The sequence below is a fragment of the Heloderma suspectum genome, chromosome 3 (assembly GCF_057233095.1).
Source record: "Heloderma suspectum isolate Gila_16-S chromosome 3, 16-S_ref, whole genome shotgun sequence".
Taxonomy (NCBI): Eukaryota; Metazoa; Chordata; class Lepidosauria; order Squamata; family Helodermatidae; genus Heloderma; species Heloderma suspectum.
The window spans coordinates 173,172,501-173,184,239 of NC_139460.1; the positions used below are offsets into that span (position 1 = coordinate 173,172,501).

The 11,739-nt window shown below is 46.1% G+C and overlaps 1 pseudogene; it reads right to left on the bottom strand.

Moving 5' to 3' along the window:
- Nucleotides 1-186: 186 nt before the first annotated feature.
- On the bottom strand, nucleotides 187-7,856 carry LOC146350407 (uncharacterized; annotated as a pseudogene).
- Nucleotides 7,857-11,739: the final 3,883 nt, after the last annotated feature.

Genomic DNA, 11,739 nt, shown 5'->3' on the forward strand with positions numbered 1-11,739 from the left:
GATTCCCCTAAGGATGCGACCTCCTTAACAGCAGGGGCCCCCTGCTCCACAGCACAGGCAAGACATGAGTTGGTAGCTGACAGAGAGGTAATGGATTACTTAGGCTTCAGGCCCAAGGACTAGCCTACTCCTCAGGAAGGGGGCAGACTCTGGAGAGGTAGTCTGTCCCAAGAGGGATAACAGGCCTCAGTTGAGCACCAGGCCCTGTTGTAGCAAATTGTCTGCTTGGAGCTGTCCAAGGTCCTGCAACTCCAGTCCTTTCTTGTGACTGGGAACACTGCGCGAAGAAATCTCCTCTCGGCTCTCATACAGCTGTTGGAGGAGAGGCCAGCACTCATGGACCAAAGACGTGAAGAGTTTTTAATCTGAACAGTCTATTGCTGAGCAAGAGCAGAATAGGAAAGCGAGGCCCTTAGATTAACTTTATAAAACGTAAAGGTAATTAAGAAGTCACAAAGAGGGTTGCTTTTCTGGGCCCTGTTTTCAGCATCCTTTTTGTTCTCTCTTCAGCACCATAAATGCATCATGGCCAATGCTTCAAGCCTAACCCAGCAACTACAGCGAAAAGACCTTTGCTAAGTATATGTTCGGAGAGACATGCCACTCCTTCCCCCCTGTTATTTAGCTGAGAAACAGAAGAATTTAATCTATTTTGGTCTCACCCTGAGGACTCTCTTCAGCTTTGCCAGTGACTGTTAACAGAGATTCACCTCGCTCTACAGTGGAGGTGCTCACGTTTTTACAAATATCTGGGAAAGAGGCTGTGCACAGGGTCGAAGCGCGATTAAGCCATCACTAATCAGAGAACAAGAATGAATTATTGATATCTCATCATTAGCAGGTCCTCTCAGAGTCCACCACTTGGTTTAATTCATACCTTCTGATTTGCCTCTCACAGCAGTAATCAACTGAGATTTGCTACTGACTTCGTAATCCAGTAGTTTTATGTTAAATACAGTTGAAATAAATGTTGCTTTTTTAAAAAGCTTATAATCAATGGTACTTTTACAGAGCCTGGCTATCATCCAGGTTAAAATAACCTCAGAGAATGCAGTCCATCACACAGATGTTGGAAATATATATCATCTCAGGTCCAAAATAGCTTTCCCTTTAGATTAGGGCTAGGGAAGTTTTTTTTTTCCTACAAGAAGCCATTGACCCATGGGAAAAGTCAATTGGGGATCACAGCCCATGGTGGGAGGAGCCAGAGCCAAAAGTAGGAGAGGTTTATAGCATTGCAAGACTATATAGTACTCTCTCTCTCTCTCTCTCTCTCTCACACACACACTCACTCTCTGTGTCCCCCATCTTCGCAGGTCTCATGAAATTAGGGCCAAATGAAAACAAGTTGAAGGCTACATGGGTCCCACAGGTTGCAAGTTCTTTAGATTTAAATTAGCTTTAGATTTAAATTAATTGTTTCCAGGTAATAAACTCCAGCATTAAATTTTAATGTATTTGACACAGCAACATTAGCAACTAGAACACAGTCATTACATGTATTCAAAGTGAAAATTCCAAGTCCACAATGGCAATGAATTTCGAAGGAATGCTAGAAATACAAACATGGTAACAATAAATTATACACAATATAGATATAAATTATCAATGCAGAACCAGTTGCATGCACAGAAGCCTGATTCCATGCACATATGGCTCCTAGCTGGATCGGGAATCCTGTTTTAACACATATTTCTACTGCTGGGGTTGTGCACATAAAAGCTGGTTAAAAAATCAGTGATGACAATGATCAGCTTTGATGGCTGAATTTACTGCTGTTGGCTGCTCTGATCAGCATGATTGTCACTCCCTAATAGAGTTCAATATATGCACACAGCAGGATTAGGACCATAACATTTAAAATGGATTAATGCCACAAATTGAAATTTAGGTCATTTTTTCAAACATCAGAAAAAAGTTGGTTTTGACAGGTTAATGTTTGATTCATGTCAAGCCATTGCTATCTGAATCCACTGGCAGATAGCGGAAAATTCTGGTTGAAGTCTATAAGCATCAGAGTTTGCTTCCACACTAGCTCTTTTCTCTGGAATTTCCATGATTCCACACACATATCACACACATGTTCACTCACTTTTTACAGAGAATCCAAACATCATCATTTTCAAATTGTTACACTCCTGTTTTCTTTGTTGTCCTACCATATTTTTTTCAAACCAAGAACACTATTGAAGCATTTAATGGTTCTGGTGCCTTTAATTAAAAGCTTCCTGTTAGCAGGTCCTGCCCATTTCAATGATTTCTGTTGACAATGAGTGATTAGTGAAGAACAGCCTTTTAATTGCCCCGTGAATAGCCTTTCAGAATTACTCCAATGTCTGTTTGTTTTTCCATGTGGCAGTGGGAAGATTTTGCCTATATTTCCTCTCATCACTTTTCCTTTTAATCTTATATAGAAAAATTAATTGCTATTTTGCTATAAAGAGTAACAAAAAAACATTCAAGCATATTCATAATTATAGCCTCCCCCACCCCTCATGCAAACAGAAACAGTACTGCAAACAGGAAACTGATCTTTGCTAGCCAAGATTGACTTGTAAATCAAATTAAAGGAGGATCTTTGTCACAGGGAAGGCAGCACAGGATAATATACTGCTATATTAAATGCTGTGTGGAACTTCTGTTTTAATTCTATTTCTGGCAAATTACAGAAAAGCAACACTTCAGCCTCACTAAAGGGCTCTAACCCGGAAACTATCTCTGCCCACACTAGCAGTACACTGTTGTTTAGAGCCCAATTAATAATATATTTGTGAAACTGCGAAAGATTTTCAGAGCTTTTACCACAATGTTATTGCAAGCAGCCTAACGAAGATCTCCCAATTAAAAGACATTTGACCTTTCTTTAGGGCGCAATGCTATGGCTGCTAGACAGCGGCTGGATGGCCATAGAATTATTCGGTTTTCGGGAACCAACCTCAGAGCCCACACTCCGAGGTTGTTTGCCAGTAAACCACCTCCTTGCCCCTGTTGCCGCTGCCTCATAGGCAGCGTGGATCATCCCAGGCTCCAGGCTCATAAGAGCAGCATGGAGCAGGAGGAAAGGGGGCATTCTTAGGGGGAGAGGGGGGACCTCAGAAGGGCCAGTACAATGCTTCCTATGTGTCATCTGGCTGCCCCCACCCCCGCTCTGAAGCACCGTGGCTAGACGGCTGAAATTGACCATCTAGCCACAAATGCAGGGCGGCTGGAGCACAGAGGTGAAGATCCCCTCCGCGCTCCACCCACCCTGCATTGAATAGGCGGTTGCCTCTGACTTCATAGGTTTGCTCCCTTAACCTCTATACCACCTGTGACTAGGCTCGAACCTGCATGCTGCCTCTGATGCGTATCTGACACATCTCTTACTGTAGTCCATGTTGTACAGTTTCCATTTTGTATTCAGGGTTAGCCAATTTAGCTTTACCTAGATTATCTCAAAAGCAACACATCCTCAGTCATCAGAAGGGCACAAGTAATTAATTAGCTGGCCACTGCCAACACACCACCACAGTGCAAATTTCACAAATTCCATTCATTTCAGGGCCACACTAGATGTGATGGAGCAGCCACATCTATCCATTCACACCTAAAGCAGAGGATGGAATCTAATTGTTACAACCAAATATGTGTACAGGTGAGGGGAAATGAGCCCTTACCTGCTTTACTTCACAATGCTCTTGTTGCTTGAATTATTATTATATTTATACCCTGCCTTTTTCCCAGTACTGGGACACAAGGCAGCTTACAGAAATTAAAATATATATACAATTAAAACACATGAAAATTTACAAAAGTTAAAATATAAATTAAACAACAATACAATTAAAATTATATTGAAACATTAAAACAGCATTTTAAAACAGCATTTTAGCAGCTTACCCCCAGGTTCCAGCTATGTCCCAACGGCTTGCTGGAACAAGAATGTTTTAGCCTTCCTCCAGAACCACATCAAGGAGGGAGCCATCCTAGCCTCCCTGGGAAGGGTGTTCCACAGCCGTGGGGCAGCCACTGAGAAGGCCTTCACCCGGGTTCCCACCAAACGTGCCAGTGACAGTGGTGGGACTGAGAGAAGGGCCTCCCCAGAAGATCTCAGGACAAGGGCAGGTTCATTAGGGAAGATACAATCTTTCAGATAACCTGAACCGGAGCCATATATGGCTTTATAGGTCATAGCCAGCACTTTGAATTGTGCCCAGAAACAGACTGGAAGCCAGTGAAGCTGTTTTAACAAGGGGGTTGTATGCTCCCTGTAACCAGCCCCAGTCAACAGTCTGGCAGCAGCTCTTTGAACCAACTGCAGTTTCCAAACACTCTTCATAGGCAGCCCCACGTAGAGTGTGTTGCAGTAATCCAAATGGGATGTAACTAAGGGATGTGTCACTGTGGCCAGATCAGACATCTCCAGGAATGGGTGCAGTTGGCGCATTAGTTTTAACTGTGCAAAAGCACTCCTGGCCACTGCTGAAACCTGAGCATCCAGGCTTAGGGCTGAATCCAGGAGCACCCCCAAATTGCGAACCTGAGTCTTCAGAGGGAGTGTAACCCCATCCACCACAGGCTGAATCCCTATTCCCTGATCTGCCTTTTGACTAGGGATGTATGAAAGTCACTTACCTTTTCGAAAGGTGACATATGACATTCGCGGTAGGGGGGAGGTGCTCTGTCTCTCCCCCCGAAATTCTCCCCGGCCAGCTCCACTCCACAGCAACTCCGTGGAGCCGCCGGCCAGGGCCGCCCGCAGCCGGACATCCAGCCGCTGGGCAGCACAGGGACACAAATGGCAGCCGCCGTAGCCACCACCATTTGCATCCCTGTATTTTGCCGTGATAGGCTATGTATATATTTACGTACCCTATTACAGCAAAAGACAGGGGCGCAAATGACGGCCACTACGCCATTTGCGCCCCTGTCTTTTGCCGTGATAGGCTACATAAATATTTATGTAGCCTATCATGGCCTCTGCAGGGACGCAAATGGCGTCCCTGCGTTAGCCGTGATAGGCTACGTAATTATTTACGTAGCCTATTTATTTACGTAATTATTTACGTAGCCTATCACGGCTATAATGAAGGCGCGAATGGCGGCCGCAGATGCGGCCGCCATTCACAAAGCAGCACGAAAGGCAGCAGGTAAGTGCTCCGTTTCACGCACCTTTAGCGGGGGGGTGGGGAGCTTCGTTCTGCCATGGATTTCGGGGGGCCGAATGCACTGGCATTCAGCCTCACCGAGATCTGTGGCGGAATTCTCTGACATCCCTACTTTTGACTGACCAGGAGCACCTCTGTCTTGTCTGCATTAAGTTTCAATTTGTTCTCCCTCATCCAGTCCATTACTGATGCCAAACACTGGTTAAGGACAGAAACAGCTTCCTTGGAATGTGGTGGAAAAGTGTAGTAGAACTGGGTGTCATCAGCATATTGGTGGAACTGAACTCCAAAACTCTGGACAACCTCTCCCAGCAGTTTCATGTAGATATTAAATAGCATGGGGGACAGAACAGAACCCTGAGGGACCCTGCAAGCTAATGGCCACAGAGTCGAACAGGCATCCCCCAACACCACCTTCTGAGTTCACCCCACTAGGAAGGAATGGAGCCACTGTAAAACAGCACCCCCAAGTCCCACCCCAGCAAGGCGTCCCAGAAGAATACCATGGTCATAGGGATGGCGGAGAATTTCTCCCCGAAACTTCGGGGGGCCGAGCGCCAACGTGTTCGGCCCCCCGAACAAGTTTCGGGGAGAAATTCTCCACACCCCCCCGCCCCTGCACCCCCCCCCCGGGACGGGACTTACCTTTGCCGAATGTCCCTCCCGGCGGCGGGTCCGGCCGGCGGTTTGGCGGGTGTTCGTGCGGGGTGGGAGGGGCAGCCGGTCTTTCGACCGGCTGCCGCCACCGCCATTCCAAGAAAAGAAAAGAAAAAAACGCCCCCGTGATAGGCTACGTGACAATTAACGTAGCCTATCACGGCTAGATTTGCAAAGTCAGCCGTGATAAGCTACGTAAATCGTCACGTAGCCTATCACGGGTGACTTTAAAAAAAAAAAGCGCGTACGGATAATGGCGGCCCCCATAGGGAGCCGCCATTCCCGTTCCTTATTTGGTCGCTGTAGTCTACGTAAATCTTTACGTAGACTACGGCGAAAATAAGGGCAATGCTATTTGCGTTGCCCTTATTTTCACCGTAGTCTACGTAAAGATTTACGTAGACTACAGCGACCAAATAAGGAACGCGAATGGCGGCTCCCTATGGGGGCCGCCATTAGCGTACGCGCTTTTTTTTTTTTAAGTCACCCGTGATAGGCTACGTGACGATTTACGTAGCCTATCATGGCTGACTTTGCAAATCTAGCCGTGATAGGCTACGTTAATCGTCACGTAGCCTATCATGGGGGCGTTTAAAAAAAAAAAAACTTTCGAGTTCGCAGCCGGGCGAGGCGGGAAGCCTCCTCCCCGGCCTGAATTTTGGCCGAGCCCCCCAGCCTGAATTTCGCGGGGGGAGCAGCGAAGCGCCTCCCCCCCACCACGAACAAGCTTCGACTACAGGTAAGTGACTTTCGTCCACCCCTACATGGTCGATGGTATCGAATGCTGCTGAGAGGTCCAGCAGAACTAACAGGGACACATTCCCCCTGTCCAGTTCCTGGTGTAGGTCACCAAGGCGACCAAAGCTGTCTCTGTCCCATACCCAGGCCTGAAACCAGATTGAAATGGATCAAAATAATCCATTTCATCCAGGAACCCCTGGAGCTGGGAGGTCACCACACACTCTAATACCTTGCCCAAAAATGGTACATTAGAGACTGGATGATTGTTATCTAGTATGGTGGGATTTAGGGAAGGCTTCTTCAACAGAGGTCTCACAACCACCTCTTTTAAGCATAATGGGACAATACCTTGTTCCAAAGAGGCATTAACCACTCCTGTTATCCACTCAGCCAGTCCTCCTCTGGCCTCTTTAATAAGCCAGGAGGGGCAAGGATCCAGCATACATGTGGTGGCTCTCACCACTCCAAGCTTCCTGTCCACATCTTCAGGCTGCACAAATTGAAAAGAATCCATCAACACTGAACAGGCAGGAGCCAAAGTGACATACACAGGATCTGCATCAACTACAGCATCCAAGTCAGAATGGATCCGAGCGATTTTATTAGCAAAGTGCTGAGCAAATTGTTCACAGCGGGCTGTTGAGTGGTCAGAATTTTTATCACATGGGCCAGGATGTAGAAGGCTCCTGGCCACTCGAAACAGCTCTGCTGACCAGCTCCCTGCAGATGCAATGGTGGCAGAAAAGAAAGACTTCTTTGCTGCCCTCACTGCCATGAAGTAGGCTTTCAAATAAGCTCTAGCCCATGTTCGATCGGACTCGTTCCGAGTTTTCCACCAACGTCGCTCTAGTCTCCGTCTCACTCGCTTCATCGCCGCCAGTTCCCTAGAGGACCAGGTGCTGGCTTGGCTCCACTCCATGAGAGGGGATGCTCAGGATCAATTGTGTCCACTGCCCTAGCCACTTCCTTATTCCAGAGATCAGCCAGGGCTTTGACAGAATCGCCTGCCAAGGCAGCAGAAAAATCCCCAGGATTCGTCAGGAAACCATCCAGATCCATCAGCCTCCTGGGGCGGACCAGCTTAATCAGTCCCCCACCCCTGCACTGAGTTCCAGTGAGTCTAAACCCCATCAGGTAGTTATCTGTCCATGACAACGGAACAACAGAAAGTTCCTCCACACCCAGATCACCGTCATCCTGCTCAGCATAGAAAACCAGGTCTAGAGTGTGACCTGCTGTATGAGTGGGGCCAGAAACCACTTGGGACCACTGCACCAGGTGGGATTTGCCTCTGCCCTGTGGTAGACACATTAAGAAGCAAATGTCTGTGGAAGGAACGGCCTTGGAGAGGCAGCAAAGTCATTACCATTATAACTTCTGCTAGAAAAGTCTTTTTCCTACCCACACCTGTGTTTGCAGCAAACCACAAAAAGCCCATTACAGTCCTAGAAAACATTTGCTTGTATTTCTAGACAAGAGGCCAACTCATTGGAATAATGCCAGTAATGTGAAAGCCAGCTTGTAAGAGACTGGATACAGCATGAGTTTCCCATTCTGCTCAAACATCTTTGGAGCTATTCTTATGGCAAATGATATGCAAAAAGGCACCTCGTGACCTCATTATGCGATAGCACCAACCAATCAGAATCTGCATATTAACACACCTTCCGCTTCATTCCATTTCTTGATTTGGCGGTTTCAACCACTTTCCGGGCTTCAGTTGTTCCAATTCAAGTTCATAAGAATCTGAAAAATCAGAAAGTATTCCATGTCCTAATTCAAAACTGCTCAGATAAGCTAAATGGGCTTTACCATCATTGTAGCAACCCTGGCAGGCACTGACCAGTCTGAAAAAAGAAGGGAGCCTTCAACAAAAGTGTTGTGTTGCTGTTGATGATTATTTTTATTCCTGGAGGATTTTAAAGGCCTTTTTCTTCCTTAATGTTGGTGAAGGGGACTTAATTCTGAGACTTTTTCCAAAAATGAATAGCCCTGTTGAACCTTACTCTATGGAGCTTTAGAGCAGTGCCTTTAAAAGGCTACGCGTACATCATAAATATGGTATTTAGTGTCGGGCGTTTTCTAAAGCCCCTGAGACAGCTCAGCAAACCTCTGGCAGGAATCATTTCAAATTGGCTGGAATAATCACAGGTCTCAAAGGTTTGCAGTGACAAGATACACAATTAAGGTTGTATCAAGGGGGGGAAAGGCTGCCTGAAGTTCCTTTCATGGCACAGCTTATATGGGGAGGAAAGCTTGTGAAATGGCCCTTTCCCACTGCATTAATAATATCTGAATAGGAAAAGGAAACTTTTGAGCTCTGCAATATGCAACATGCACTCCTTCTGCCTAGCTCCCCTGCTGATTGATAGCTGGGGTTTTGTCTCTTCTGACATATGCTTTCTTTGCTCCTTCCCTTGCTCCTTCCAATTTCTTTTTTCCCCTTTCCTGAAGAAGAAGTAAATGCAGGGTGTTTTGCTTTCAATGTGGAGATGCGGGGGTGGAACTGAAGGGCCTGCATTCAAGCGCTCTTCAGAAAGGGCTTCCTGTGAGTCATACTTCATCCCTCCAGGGACATGAGCTGAACGGCCAGCCCTTTTCCTCCCAGCTCCTGCTTTGGGAGTTTAGACTCTTCCCTCTCTCAGAGGAGATGGAGTGTCACTGCAGCAGATTTCTCTATCTTGCTTGGCCCTGAGCAAAGGACGCAGGTCAGAAAGGCAAACCTGATGAGCACTGAGCTGGTCTTAGACCAGTGTCATCAAATAGACTCATTAGCATGGGAGTGAAGCTGGGGCCCCAGCTCACTAAAGAGCTGAGGGCCAGCCAGCGCTGGCATCTCTGTTCCCCTTCGCACACTCACTCTAACCCCGCCAGCCTCCACTGCAAGGGAGGCAGCATCCCAGATGAGTCTTCCCTCAACATGTGAACAAGCACCCCTGCCTCAGTCAGCTGTGGGAGCCACTGTAAGTCTTCAGCAAAACCCACCCAGAGAAGTTTTAGTTATTGGGTGGACTAAAAATATGATTAACAGATGAATAAACTTGCTGCTGACCCTGAGACAGCCAATAATCAGCTTCTTGCTAGGGCCACAGCAAGCAACTCAAATTATGCAGTCGAACCAGTTTTTAAAAAGAGGAAACAAGCCAACGCAACCCGCCCTTGTATTGTTCATGGGTCAAAAGAAAGGCTTGAACGGTTTGGCCCCTGGAGGAGGCTCTCGTTAACAATGGGGGGAGTGGCTTCCGTGTGCATTCTTTCTATAACACATCGGTCCACCACCGCTCGCAGCAGCGAAGCTTCAAATCAGCATCCCTATGGGATGCTACTTCCCACTGCCTTGGAAATAATGCTTCATTAGGACGTAATGTCATTTCAAAGGCACTGTGAATTATTTTTTTAAAAAAGGGCACCCCCCGAGGACTTTACCAAAAATGCCACTTCAGCTTTGCGACCTGAGTGTGGGCTTGCAAAACTGAGGTTGTATTCTCAGTACAGTTTTAGCTCAAAAGAAACTGTGAACCAATCACATTGGGAGAGAACTGCTTGACCTACTTAATATCATTATATTCCCCCTGTAAAAATTTGGCCGTGCGTAGCAAGCATGGGGCAACAAATAACAAACAATGACTCTGGCTGCAAATAGGGAATGAGTTATGAAAGCACGCACACCCAGGGAACAGGGATGGATTGGCTGATTGATGGATTGATCGATTGACTGAAGACAATTCAGGAATGCCACAAGCACAGCGAGTGCACAGGAAGCGACTACCTGAAAACCTCAAGAGTGCTTTGCCAGTCCAGATTAGTGCTCAAATTGCCAGATAAAATAAGATGCCACAAACCAGCTCTGAAATGAGAAAGGAATACAAGACAGAAATCCCTGGAATGCAACAGATAGGCAATATCACCTCAATTACCTGCACAAAGGGCAGACAATGTCCCTTTCAGACTTTATGGCTATCCCTCCCAGAAGGTCCCAATCCTATTTTCTCTCCATCTTCTTGAGAGAAGGTCTCCCAGTCTGACAATAAGTTGATTGCCAGGGTGGGTGACTTCCCTGCCAATGGCTCTAACAGGCTGGGGTGTGTCAACGGTGGTGGTGGTATGAGGCCAGTGCAGGTATAAATAGGATGGGAATAAAGATGTGAATAGTTTTAGCGGGTGTGAACAGCATTAGGCTGGGATGGGGTGAGGGAGCATATGGGGATGACTATAATTATATGAATGGGTAAATATATATAAATGCATACAAGTACAATTCATACTACATCATACACAACATCATCTTTTATATGTATTTTTGTACTTGGATGTTTTGCCTGTTATTAAGTTGTGGGTGCTTTTTGTACTTCAAATCTTGGAAGCTATTCCCCCTTCTCTTTATTATCTGTTCTGTGATTTCAAGGAGCAGACAATGGCAACCAGTAAGCCAAGTAGAATTCAATAGCTAGAAAGAGCAGGGGAAACCGCCTGCCCAAGCAAGTGTGATCCCATGGACATGGGCAAACAGACAGTGGAGACACACACAAAAACAGCAGAGCCGAGTGGTGCAAAAATCCCTGGGTCCTATTCTAGATCTGAATAATAATTCAAGGCTGATCTGACCCAGAAAGCTTATGCACATCTTATAGTCTGGCAAATGAAAACGTGCCACATAACATTTCATGTAGCATGATATTCATCCATTTGTTCCTTAATTCATTTATTTACTAAATTGTTATCCTGCACCTTCAACGCCAAGAGCCCCCAGCTAGGCAAACAATGCAAAAAGGTAAAATACAATATAGAACAGATAAAATTTAAACAACAATAAAACTATTGCTCAACCTCAACAGCTCAAAAGTAAAAAATCTGAGGTTACTTGAATGTACATGAAAAAGTTCATTAAAAAGCCTGGGAGAATAGATAAATGTCTTCACCAACACCGAAATGATAACAGTCTAGGTGCCAGGTGAGTTTCCCTGGGCAGGGCATCCCAAAGGTGAGGAGCCACCACTGAAAAGGCTCTCTCCCTGGTTAACACCCACACACACCTCAGATGTTGGAGGGGAACCTGAGAGAATGATTGCTGTGAATGGGCAGACTGGTATGGGAGAAAGTGGCCTAAATAGATATCTGAGTCTCAAGTCATGAAAAGTTAAAACCAGCACTTTGAACTGAGCCCAAAAATGGACTGGGAACCAATGAAGATGTT